The sequence below is a fragment of the Limulus polyphemus genome, unplaced genomic scaffold (assembly GCF_000517525.1).
Source record: "Limulus polyphemus unplaced genomic scaffold, Limulus_polyphemus-2.1.2 Scaffold8508, whole genome shotgun sequence".
Classification (NCBI taxonomy): domain Eukaryota; kingdom Metazoa; phylum Arthropoda; class Merostomata; order Xiphosura; family Limulidae; genus Limulus; species Limulus polyphemus.
This window is the reverse complement of record NW_013674118.1, coordinates 15,153-27,956: the sequence shown is the minus strand read 5'-3', so window position 1 is coordinate 27,956 and position 12,804 is coordinate 15,153. Positions and strand designations below refer to the sequence as shown.

The following is a 12,804-nucleotide window of genomic DNA, read 5'->3' as shown; positions in this document are numbered from 1 at the left end:
CACTTGGATAGTGTACATATGTCTTAATGTAAGCTGTAGCTGTACATGTAAACCATTACATATATAATATTAGTCACTTGGATAGTGTACATGTATCTTAATGTAAGCTGTAGCTGTACATGTAAACCATTACATGTATAATATTAGTCACTTGGATAGTGTATGTATTAGAACACCTGTTTATGTAATACTGGTACATGTCAGTGCGTTAGAACACCTGTCTATATAATACTGGTACATGTCAGTGTGTTAAAACACCTGTTTATATAACATTGGTACATGTCAGTGCGTTAGAACACCTGTTTATGTAATACTGGTACATGTCAGTGTGTCAGAACACCTGTTTATGTAATACTGGTACATGTCAGTGTGTTAGAACACCTGTTTATGTAATACTGGTACATGTCAGTGTGTTAAAACACCTGTTTATAAAATACTGGTACATGTCATTGTTTCAAAAGTATTGTCTGTGTAAAACTTGTACACATTAGAATTTGTTATTATTATATCATAGTTAATATAAGACTGATAACCAAATCTTTGTGCACATGTTTGAATATAAGAGATTATATATGTAATGGTTTACATGTACAGCTACAGCTTACATTAAGACACATGTACACTATCCAAGTGACTAATATTATATATGTAATGGTTTACATGAATAGCTTACATTAAGACACAATAATACTGGTACATGTCAGTGTGTCATAGACAGGTGTTCTAACACACTGACATGTACCAGTATTACATAAACAGGTGTTCTAACACACTGACATGTACCAGTGTTATATAAACAGGTGTTTTAACACACTGACATGTACCAATTAATACAGTTAATACCGCTTGGTCAGACAGTTTTTTATGTTAATATGTAGACATAGTATTTATGGAGTTAAAAAGAACTTAAAACCTTTAAACACACACCACCATTATAGGAGACCATACTGTATTTCTTTGGTTTACTGATCCAGGCTGTACTGACGAGATTTGAATAGCCAAAACTGCAGTGTATGGCAGTGGTTTTGACGAATTAAAGCGTGCGTTAGGTCTCTACGTCACAGAATGTATTTTGAATTTTACCTTTGATTAAAACAAAAGAAATTTGAAATGTGAATAAGTGTAGATGTAGAGAAACTGAATTTCAGCCAAAATGCTAAACCTATTTTACAAGATTTTGTCCAAAAAATCCTAAATCCTAACTAATCAACTTTTTATAAAATATATTCACATTTTCCACAGCTTCTTGTAATCAAACACAAAAGAGTGATAATGGTACAGTTAGAAAACTATTACTGCATTATATTCACAGTAGACAACTGCAGCATTTGTAAAAGAAACTGTTTCATGAATATGTAGATGCTATCTTCAGCTGTGTTGTGGGCCAAGAGCCGACCAGAATATTACTCCTTTTCTTTTTTTTAACACAACCGTTGCATTAATTAAGGTTTAAGTAATCTTGATGTTAAATACACGGATTTATCTGTCGTTAGAGATCCTTATTACTGTGTGTCTGCGACATCTATCACTCGGTATAGTATCATTAGTGAATAAACCTGAACCTGTAAGTTATTACGACAACACTGCTATATTAGATACCTGCATTATATCTGAATTTATACAGTGCTGGTTGTTATGTAAGCAAATGAATAGTGTTTAGTTTTCAAGATACAACTTAAATAAACAAAAGTGTAAAGTCATAATAATTATGATTAGTAGATTCATGCACAGACGATTTAATTCAACATAACCTCTGATCTATAATCTGACCCTCTTCTTAATAATGTGTTAACAGGAATCTATTTCTTTTCATATTATCTTCGGTTAGATTCTAGTTAACAAGTTATTAGAACAGGGATTTTAGTTAACAAGACATTATAAACAGGGTTAGATTCTAGTTAAGTGTTCGTAATGTCTTGTTAACTAAAATCCCTTTCCCAATAACTTGTTGACTAGGATCTAACTGTATTAATAATAACTTGTTAACTAGAATCCTTTTACCAATAACTTGTTAACTAGAATCCCTTTCCCAATAACTTGTTGACTAGGGTCTAACTGTATTAATAATAACTTGTTAACTAGAATCCCTTTCCCAATAACTTGTTGACTAGGATCTAACTGTATTAATAATAACTTGTTAACTAGAATCCCTTTCCCAATAACTTGTTGACTAGGATCTAACTGTATTAATAATAACTTGTTAACTAGAATCCTTTTACCAATAACTTGTTAACTAGAATCCCTTTCCCAATAACTTGTTGACTAGGATCTAACTGTATTAATGGCCCGGCATGGCCAGGTGGTTAGGACGCTCGACTCGCAATCTGAGGGTCGCGGGTTTGATTCCCAGTCCCACCAAACATGCTCGCTCTTTCAGCTGTGGGGGCATTATAATGTGACGGTCAATCCCACTATTCGTTGGTAAAAGAGTAGCCCAAGAGTTGGTGGTGGGTGGTGATGACTAGCTGCCTCACCTCTAGTCTTACACTGCTAAATTAGGGACAGCTAGTGCAGATAGCCCTCGTGTAGCTTTGCGCGAAATTCAAAATAAACTAACTGTATTAATAATAACTTGTTAATTAGAATCCCTTTCTCAATAACTTGTTAACTAGGATCTCACCGTATTCATAATAACTTATCCAGAATCCAACCCTGTTCATAAAACTTGTTAACTGGAATCTGAACCTGTTGACAAGAATATTTAGAATAAGTTATTTGACACTTATTGTACCATGCATTCATGTTAGATCTAGGCATAACTTTATTATATGTTAATAACATGTGGCACCACTAATAAACACACTATATGGTACTAACATATATTGTTCACATTTAAAAGTTGAAAAAAAGGATTCCTTGCTGTACTTTATCATTTCCACAGAAAAAAAGATTTACAAACTTTATGATTGAACTCTGCACCTTATCAAGTTTTAACAATATTTTTACAAATCTTTATTATTAAACATTATCAAGTTTTAACAATATTTTTACAAACATTTAGATAAAGTATAATAATTTGTAAAAATATTGTTAAAACTTCCTTTATTATTAAACATTATCAAGTTTTGTCATAACTTCTAATTAGTGTCTCTACTTCAACAGTTCTATAGGGCTGTGGTACATGCTGTTGCTCATAATGCCTATACGTGTGTTGTTCAGTTTGTTGACTACGGCAACTACGAAGAAGTAACATTAAGTGATGTACAACAAGTTAGCCTTTCAGAATGGGTGAGTGATCTCAGTAACATAGATTGTAAACCTGTCGGAATCCTTGCTTTCTGAACCCATGTTTGTGATTCATGGCTAACCAATGCCATTAATGTGATTATAAATATTTCATAGTGGGCATGTAGTAAATGTTTGTAACTGATTTCATGTGATACAGTGTTCGTCAGATATTGAACCTAACTTTCAAAGAATTTAACCACTACATATCTACCAAATTACTTTTAAACTTTGACTTAATTTCTTTTGCTAGTATTGTTTTTTTGCTAATCATCTGTAGTAAGGTTGTTTCTCTTGCAGCTTGTAATATGAACTTAAAACATATTACCCCTTCACACTACTATAGGCAGATTGCACTAATTAGAAAATAAAGTATATATAAACTTAATGTTTTTTATTTATTTGTACATTTAATGAGTTATTGTATCTCACCTCACCTTTGTTAACACACTAGAAAATGTAATAAGGATTTGCTGGATGTTGTAACCGAACTGCCCTGATGACTTTTGTTAATATTAGAAAATGAAATAAGGATTTACTGTATGTTGTAACTGAACTGGCCTGATGACTTTTGTTAACACACTAGAAAATGTAATAAGGATTTACTGTATGTCGTAACCAAACTGGCCTGATGACTTTTGTTAATATTAGAAAATGTAATAAGGATTTACTGTATGTCGTAACCCAACTGGCCTGATGACTTTTGTTAACACACTAGAAAATGTAATAAGGATTTACTGTATGTCGTAACCAAACTGGCCTGATGACTTTTGTTAACACACTAGAAAATGTAATAAGGATTTGTTGGATGTTAGTTCAGTTACAACATACAGTAAATCCTTATTACATTTTCTAATATTAACAAAAGTCATCAGGCCAGTTCAGTTACCAAAAGTCATCAGGCCAGTTCAGTTACAACATACAGCAAATCCTTATTACATTTTCTAAGTATTAACAAAAGTCATCAGGCCAGTTCAGTTACAACATACAGCAAATCCTTATTACATTTTCAAGTGTGTTAAAACAAATGCTTATTACATTTTCTTGTGTGTTAAGAAAGGTCATCAGGCCAGTTTGGTTACGACATACAGGAAATCTTTATTACAATTTCTAGTGTGTTAACAAAAGTATTCAGACCGGATGTTGTAAGTGAACTGGTCTGATAACCTTTGGTGCTGAGGAAGGGGCTTTCTTGCAGTGGAATAAACAAGATATAGTTATTATACAGTCTTGCTACCGGAAACCTGTAGTTAGCCAATAGGGAATGATGTGAACTAAAGTATCGTTAGTCTTATTTTGATGTAACATCTAACATGTATAACAACTAGAAGTATCGTTAGTCTTATTGAGATATAACGTCTAACATGTATAACTACTAGAAGTATCGTTAGTCTTATTGTGATGTAAGGTCTAACATGTATAACTACTAGAAGTATCGTTAGTCTTATTGTGATGTAAGGTCTAACATGTATAACTACTAGAAGTATCGTTAGTCTTATTGTGATGTAACGTCTAACATGTATAACTGCTAGAAGTATCGTGAGTGTTATTGTGATGTAACGTCTAACATGTGTAACTACTAGAAGTATCGTTAGTGTTATTGTGATGTAACGTCCAACATGTGTAACTGCTAGAAGTATCGTTAGTGTTATTGTGATGTAACGTCTAACATGTGTAACTACTAAACATGTTGTCAGTCCTTCCTTTAATATCATGCACATACTACTTTGTTTATTGCTGTACCATATTTCTCTAATTTGTATTAAAAGCATGTTTTTCACACTAAATTTTGTAGCTTATTGATTGATTGACAGACTTAATTGGCTTATCAAGGTGAAAATTTTCAGTGCTTCTCGGTGTGTTGGGGAAGTTTGTTGCTTTCAGGTTGGCATGTAATGACATTCCTCCTTTGCATGTAGTTAAAGCATGACTGCCAAATGGAGTCGTAGAAAAGTTCTTTAGTGGACTGTTTGTATGTTAGTTTGTGTTCTGTAACATTAACAATAGCATCGTGATCTTTAAATTCAGTAATTGAAATGTATTCCTCTCTAGTGGTTGAAGTTTTTATCTATTCCATTTTATTTCAAAGTTATCGACAATGAAAGAGAAGTGTATGTGTGATCACTTTCCTGGAAATATTTCTATGATCATAAAGTTAGAGTGGTGTTTATTTGTTGTTTATTGCAGCATTTTGAAGTGTTTGGATTTTTAGCTGATTTGGAAATGATCTATAAATGTAATTTTTGTACAGAAATAGAGTTACATGTTTTTACATGTTCTACAGTAATTCCTGTATGCTGCATCCGAAAATTATATCCATTTTTCACAAAACGTCATATGTACTTTTACATAAGTGAATCATTTTCATTGAAATCGAGTCACATTTTGTTATGTTTAAAATGATAACAACCACTGACTATAGATTTCTATAGACGAATCACGACATGAGAGTCTTATCGATTGTTTTAGAACCCACGAGAAACACACCGCTAGTATATAAACGGTTAACAGGCTGCATGACGTGTCATTTCAGGATAGTATTTGTTTGTGCATGCACTTTGTCATTATTTTTTCTTTTCAATATTATTTATCTGGCACTATGGCAACAAGGAGGTGTAAATGACCCAAACATATTCTGTTATATTTGTGGTAAATTTGTTGTAAAGAAACAAAGGCAAAACATTACAGAATTCATCAGAAAAGCATATTATGCATATTTTAAAATATAACTTGGGGAACACGACAAATCATGGGCTACATACAAAGTTTGCACCGTTTGTGTCAAGGAGTTGAGATAACGGACTAAAGGTCTTTGTCTTTTGGAATTCCAATGGTCTGCTATGAGCCTAGATACCACAGAGATGACTGCTATTTTTGCTCAAGTAACGTGCAAGGCTACATCACTCGAGATAAAAAGGAAATTTCTTATCTGAACCTTCAGTCTGCTATAAGACCTGTTGCTCGTAAACCTGATGTACCTTTACCTACTACACCAGAGACTCTTGATACAGTTTCATCTGATGTCAGTAGAAATGATGATAGGGATTGTTTTTAACCTGAAATGTCTGGTGAACTACAACTTTTCACACAAGGTGAACTTCATGATTTGGTGAGAGATTTGGGCCTTCCAAAGGATTCTTCAGAGATTTTTGGGTCCAGACATTGAGCTAAGAACTTACTTTCTCTAGAGATGACATTTTACTGGTTCAGAAATTGTGTGAAAAAGTCTATACTATACTTTTCACAGGAAGGTTCACTGGTTTATTACAACAATACTGCTGAATTAATAGCAATGCTAGGAGCTGCAGTCTATGACCCAAGTGAGTGATGATTGTTCATTGATTCCTCCAAAAGAAGTTTAAAGTGTTCTCCTTCATAATGGTAACATATATGCATCTGTTCCTTTTGCTCATTCAGTTCACTTGAAGGAAACGTACAAAAATCTTGAACTTTTTCTTAATAAGGTCAAATACAAGGAACATAGTTTGCTACTTTGTGGAGACTCAAAAATCCTTTGTATGTTGTTGGGTCGACAATCCGGTTATACAAAGTAAATGGTACAGCAGAGCATGAAATCAGCACTGGATAAAGAAGCAGTGACCACGCAGAGTCAGCCTGATACCAGGATCAAAAAACATTGAATGTGAAAGTTTGGTTGACACAAAGAAAGTCCTATTACCTCCACTTCATATAAAACTGGGCTTGATGAAGCAGTTTGTAAAGGCCTTAGACAAAGATGGCGACTGTTTTAATTATCTATGTGGGCAATTCCCAGCTCTTTCAGAAGCGAAACTTAAAGAAGGGATTTTTGTTGGGCCTCAGATTAGCAAAATTGACTTCGAATGAACAGTTCATAAGGACAATGAGGAAAGTTGCAAAAGAAGCTTGGATTCCCTTTAAAGATGTTATTGACAAATTTTTAGGAAACAACAAGGACCCAAATTACGAAAATATTGTCAATAACATGCTCGATAAATTCAAAGAGATTCGTTGTAATATGAGCTTGAAAGTTCATTTCTTACACTCACATATTGACTGTTTCCCTGAAAATCTTGGTGCCGTCAGCGAAGAACAAGGGGAAAGGTTTCATCAAGACATCAGGGAAAAGGAGAGCAGGTATCAGGGAAGGTGGAACATCAGCATGATGGCTGATTACTGCTGGTCATTGAATCGAGAGGCTCCAGATGCAGTACATAAAAGAAAGACCACAACACGTAATTTGAGGCTAAAAGATGTTGATTTCACAAAAACAAATCAGGATGAATGAGGATGCATATTCATTTGACATCAGTGTTCTTCCCTTTTCTTTAGTTTGTTTGTATTTTTGTTAACAAACAAACATAATAAAAAATGTTCATTGTGGTAAACAAAATAATAATTTGATCTAAGGAAGAGTTTTTTTATTCCCAATTTGCAAAAAATCCTAACATGACAGAAAAAATGAATATTATTTTCGAAATCTGTGTAGCTGAATTATGGAAAATCCGTTATTAAAACCAAAACAACTTTTATGGAGTTTAAGTTTGCAGGCCTGTGTTATCATTCCACACTTCAGTCATGTCACCATACCTTGTATACTTATGTTTTTAAGTGTAAGTATATTTATCAGATATATAAATTATATATTATTTAAATATAATAATATTCGTACAACTTTTATGAAGTTTGAGTTTGCAGGCCTGTGTTATCATTCCACACTTCAGGCATGTCACCATACCTTGTATACTTATGTTTTTAAGTGTAAGTATATTTATCAGATTTCACTGTGAAATCAAAAAGTGCACACCTGTATATCAAATATCAAAGTTTAATTAAAAAAAAAAATCGAACTTGATTTCTACAGCTTTTTAGAATTGATATTTTGAAATTTTATAAACAACATACTTAGAGATTTTCTTAGAATTTTTCTGCACATTTCAAATCAAAGGTTTACATTTTAAATAATATTCTATTTTTTTTTAATTGGATTATTTTTCAACTTTTAACCACCCGTGTGGTTATCATCAGTAAACTGTGGTTTGAAAAAATATAAATATAATAATATTTGGACAACAGGCAACAGTTTTCTCCTGAAGAAGAAAGGTCAGAGGTGTTCAGGTTATATGGTTTTTTTATTTTTGTCTTATTTTAAACAAAAATATTATTACCTGGTCTCCATCAATGACATTTTGAAATGTTGGAATGTAGATCATAATAAATCTTTATAAGTTTCTGCACTGGTGTTTTTATGATTTATAGCTGAAAGTGGTCACTAGTCAGCAAAATAAATTTAAAAAAGAAATCTATTAATGAATGTCAGTGAAATTGAAACAGATTGGATACATAAAACGAAACTTTCTAATAGAAAAAAAAATTAAATTTTAAAACAAAAGCAAGTATCTATAATGATTTTTAAAACATTTTCTCCATAAAATTTAAATTATATTGTAAGAAGGAATAAATCAAAGGATATTAGTGATACACAACTAGTATGGAAAGGGGTGATTTAAACATTTAGGTAATTTTATTTAAAACACATCCTCCTAAACCTTGTACTTGTGTATATTAGATTTTCACCCCTTAAATGTGGTCGTTCTAAACCTTGTTATTAGTACTGATAAAGTTTGTTGTTTTATTATTAATTGTTAGATGAACAGATATTTCTAAATCTTGTTATTAGTACTGATAAAGTTTGTTGTTTTATTATTAATTGTTAGATGAACAGATATTTCTAAACGTTGTTATTAGTACTGATAAAGTTTGTTGTTTTATTATTAATTGTTAGATGAACAGATATTTCTAAACGTTGTTATTAGTACTGATAAAGTTTGTTGTTTTATTATTAATTGTTAGATGAACAGATATTTCTAAACTTGTTATTAGTACTGATAAAGTTTGTTGTTTTATTATTAATTGTTAGATGAACAGATATTTCTAAATCTTGTGTTTATTTTGATAAGTTGTAATGTGTTTTCTTTGATTTAACGTGTAATAATGATAGTTATAATGTACGTGTTTAAGAATTCGTATAAATAAGAGACATAGAAGAAGCTAAAACATTAATAAGTTAAAAGAAACATTAAGATTATATCAAAAATAATCGCTAAACAACTTAAAAAGAAGTTTTTTTGAAACCTCAAATTTAGCAAAATTCGAGAACATTTAGTGACTGAAAAGAATGAAAACTCATGAGATCTCTTTAAATTGATAAGCAGTTAGGGTAACAGATATTTGTTAGTGTGTTTCTGCTGTAGAAGTACTAAGTACTTGCTAATGTTTCTACAGAATTACTACCAGCCTAGTGTAGGTCAAACACCCCCTGGTGCTAGTACTGGCTCATACATGTCAAACTGTCCACCTGCCTTCTCTGGTGATGGAATGGTTCAGTTCAACTTTATGGGTACTATTGAGTTTAGAAGAGGTGGGTCCAAACCCGTGGTGAAGCAGACTCCCCATGGAAATGGCAATCATCAAGGCAGGCCCGTTGACAGGAGCAGACAACAGAGTCGCCCAGCTATGCAGCTTTATCAGTCTGCTCAAAGACAAGCTCCAGGGCCTCTCTGAGATTCCCAGTAGGGTCCTGGCCAGTGTTGTTGATTCTTCAGGTTAGAAAAACTGTTCTGAACATCTATTAATGATAAGAAGGAGGTAGGAGAGTGAACTCTGGTGGTGTTTATGATTATATGGACTACAAGGAAACTTTTAATTACATAGATAGATATGTTGTTTGTTACAGGAGGTTCAGTTTATTAAATGTACTGCATCACAGTTAATACTGTGTTAACCAGTTTTGACAGAATTTGCTTTTAAAACATTTGTAGCTTCTTGTAGATAGGTTTAATATTTGATGATGCAGTTTATTACAGTTTGTATTATTCTAATAAGTTGTAACTGATAGATATTAAGTATTAACACTGAATAAAAGAATGATGTAACTAATTACATCTTGCAGGTTTAATGAAATTAATCGTGTTTCAATAACTTATTAGACGTGGTGGAAGATGTCCTGTTCAGGGTGTCTTTTTTTTTTTTGTTAAACCTGTTTAAGTTAATTCTTTTTTTATCTTGTATTAGCGCATTTTGGTTAATTGATAACTTTGCATAAAAAAAAAATGAATATTTCAATTTCCATAGGATTACTGTTGTAAACTTTTTTTTGTTTTTCATCTGTGTAGCTTTTGTTTCCTTAAATTAATAATAATTAATATAATTATATTACACATTGCAAAAAATCATCCAATTAATTGATAAAGTATTTAATATATATTTTAAAAATAAATCTAAAATTATTTGTCTTTCTTATTTCTGACTCGTGCTTCAAAAAATGTTTTACAAAATGTTGATGGACAAGGTAAACCCATGATGTTTGTTTTAGTAAAGTTAAATACAGTTATATCAAAAATACTCAACCACTGTTGCTTAAAAATCCTAAGCTAAGCAAAGGCCTGTATTAAATTAAAACCTAAAAGGAACAAATATCAATAAAAGTATCTTAACATTGTACACCCGCCCCCAGTGGCACAGCGGTATGTCTGCGGACTTACAACGCTAGAAACCGGGTTTCGATACTCGTGGTGGGCAGAGCACAGATAGCCCATTGTGTAGCTTTGTGCATAATTACAAACAAACCAACGATTGTACACCCATAGTCCTGTCATTTGTGTAAAAACAAGAAAAAGCTTCGTATTAATTCATTGAATTTTTATTATAAAAATATTTTGGGTTCCATGATCAAAAACAGTGAAATTTAACTGCCATTTGGCTTTGTGTTGTAAAAATGTAGGGTTAGCTATGATTATATATTGTGTGTAAACAAATAAAACTGCCATTATACATAAACTTGCCTGTTACAATCCCATTCTTTAGATAATAATAATATAGTGTTAAACCGCACAAATGGAAGTTATTCAGTATATATATATATAAAAAGGCCTTTTGACGATAAAAATGATCTACTACGAGAGTTCTAGGTTTATTCTGTTTAGCCATATGTCGTTTGGCAAGAGTTATATTGCACACGCAGTGTCGGTAATTATTTAAGTAGTATTTTAGCCATAATTAATAAGGATCATAAAGTATTAAATAAGGTAAAAGTCACTGATGTTTGTTCACATGTTGTTTGAAGGTTTATTTGGTGCAAATAATTATCTTCACACATTTATCTGGAGAAAACAAGTTATCTTTTAAAACATCAGTAGTGTATTCAAATCTCTCCTTCTCTTTCCTGGGTCAAGACAATGTGACGTTAAACATGAATGGCCAAACATTGTGTTGGAGAAAACAAATAACTGGCTCATATCTGAAGTTATAATACAGCTGTAGCCAGACATTCTAGGGAAAACAGCCACTTATTCAACTTTGAAGAAAAAAATATAACTTTTAAACAGGGATTCTAACACAAACAGAAAAAAAGTTCAAAAAAGTCATTGCTGTCACAGCCCAAACCTGTGCCCCCCCCCTACCCATCAAATTTCACTGTTACTTCCTTTATGAAATAATATTGGACTTTTCAAAAAATAATTCACAAATTGTGAGTAAACAATAAAAAATAATAATAATATCTTAGCCGTTAATTTTGGAAGACTCTTAAAAAAAAATTTCTGTTATATTTTATGTATTTGAATCTTGTAGAAAGTTCGATATTTATTGTAATCTTTTCATTCAACTATTTCACACCATTCCTCATTAGGCCTAACTAACTAAACTGTACTTGATAAAGATGTCAGTACTGAAGTGCAAACTTCCACCAAATAAACTAACAAACAACATGTGGAGAATTCTGGTTCAAGTATTTAATCTCACATTCATTACGAGTTTAAAAGTTAATAAAGTTTATCATATGGACATATGTTTTTAAGAATTATGAACCTGCATTCTGATGAGTAGAAATTTGATAATCTGACAAGATTTAACATTTCCTTTTAAAATTATGTCAGAGAGACAAAAGGCTCTAGATTGTTAACTTTATGCAAGACTTATGATTTGTATGTTTTCTGTGTACTACTCAACAAAAAATTATTTTACTAAATTCTAACAATCGTTAGTAAACTACTTTATTACAATCCACTGTTGTAGTTCAATGAAAATAAGAAGAAGTACTTTACTACACTTACATCTTGGCTCAGGGATCACCTGCTTCATCACACCGACCCATTTGTATGAACTACTTATCACACCGACCCATCTATATGAATTACTTATCACACCGACCCATTAGTATGAATTACTTATCACACCGACCCATTAGTATGAACTACTTATCACACTTACCTATCTATATGAATTACTTATCACACTAACCCATCTTTGTGAACTACTTATCACACTTACCCATCTATATGAATTACTTATCACACCGACCCATTAGTATGAACTACTTATCACACTTACCTATCTATATGAATTACTTATCACACTAACCCATCTGTGTGAACTACTTGTCACACTGACCCATTTGTATGAACTACTTCTCACACTTACCTATCTATATGAATTACTTATCACACTAACCCATTTGTGTGAACTACTTATCACACTGACCCATTTGTATGAACTACTTCTCACACTTACCTATCTATATGAATTACTTATCACACTAAC

At 32.1% G+C, this 12,804-nt stretch overlaps 1 long non-coding RNA gene across 1 annotated transcript; it reads left to right on the top strand.

Moving 5' to 3' along the window:
* The first annotated feature begins 3,080 nt into the window (after positions 1-3,080).
* Positions 3,081-10,340, top strand: LOC111083191. The gene is made up of 2 exons (XR_002608861.1): positions 3,081-3,228; positions 9,490-10,340. It is a non-coding gene; the product is annotated as an uncharacterized LOC111083191 (long non-coding RNA).
* The last annotated feature ends 2,464 nt before the right edge of the window (positions 10,341-12,804 follow it).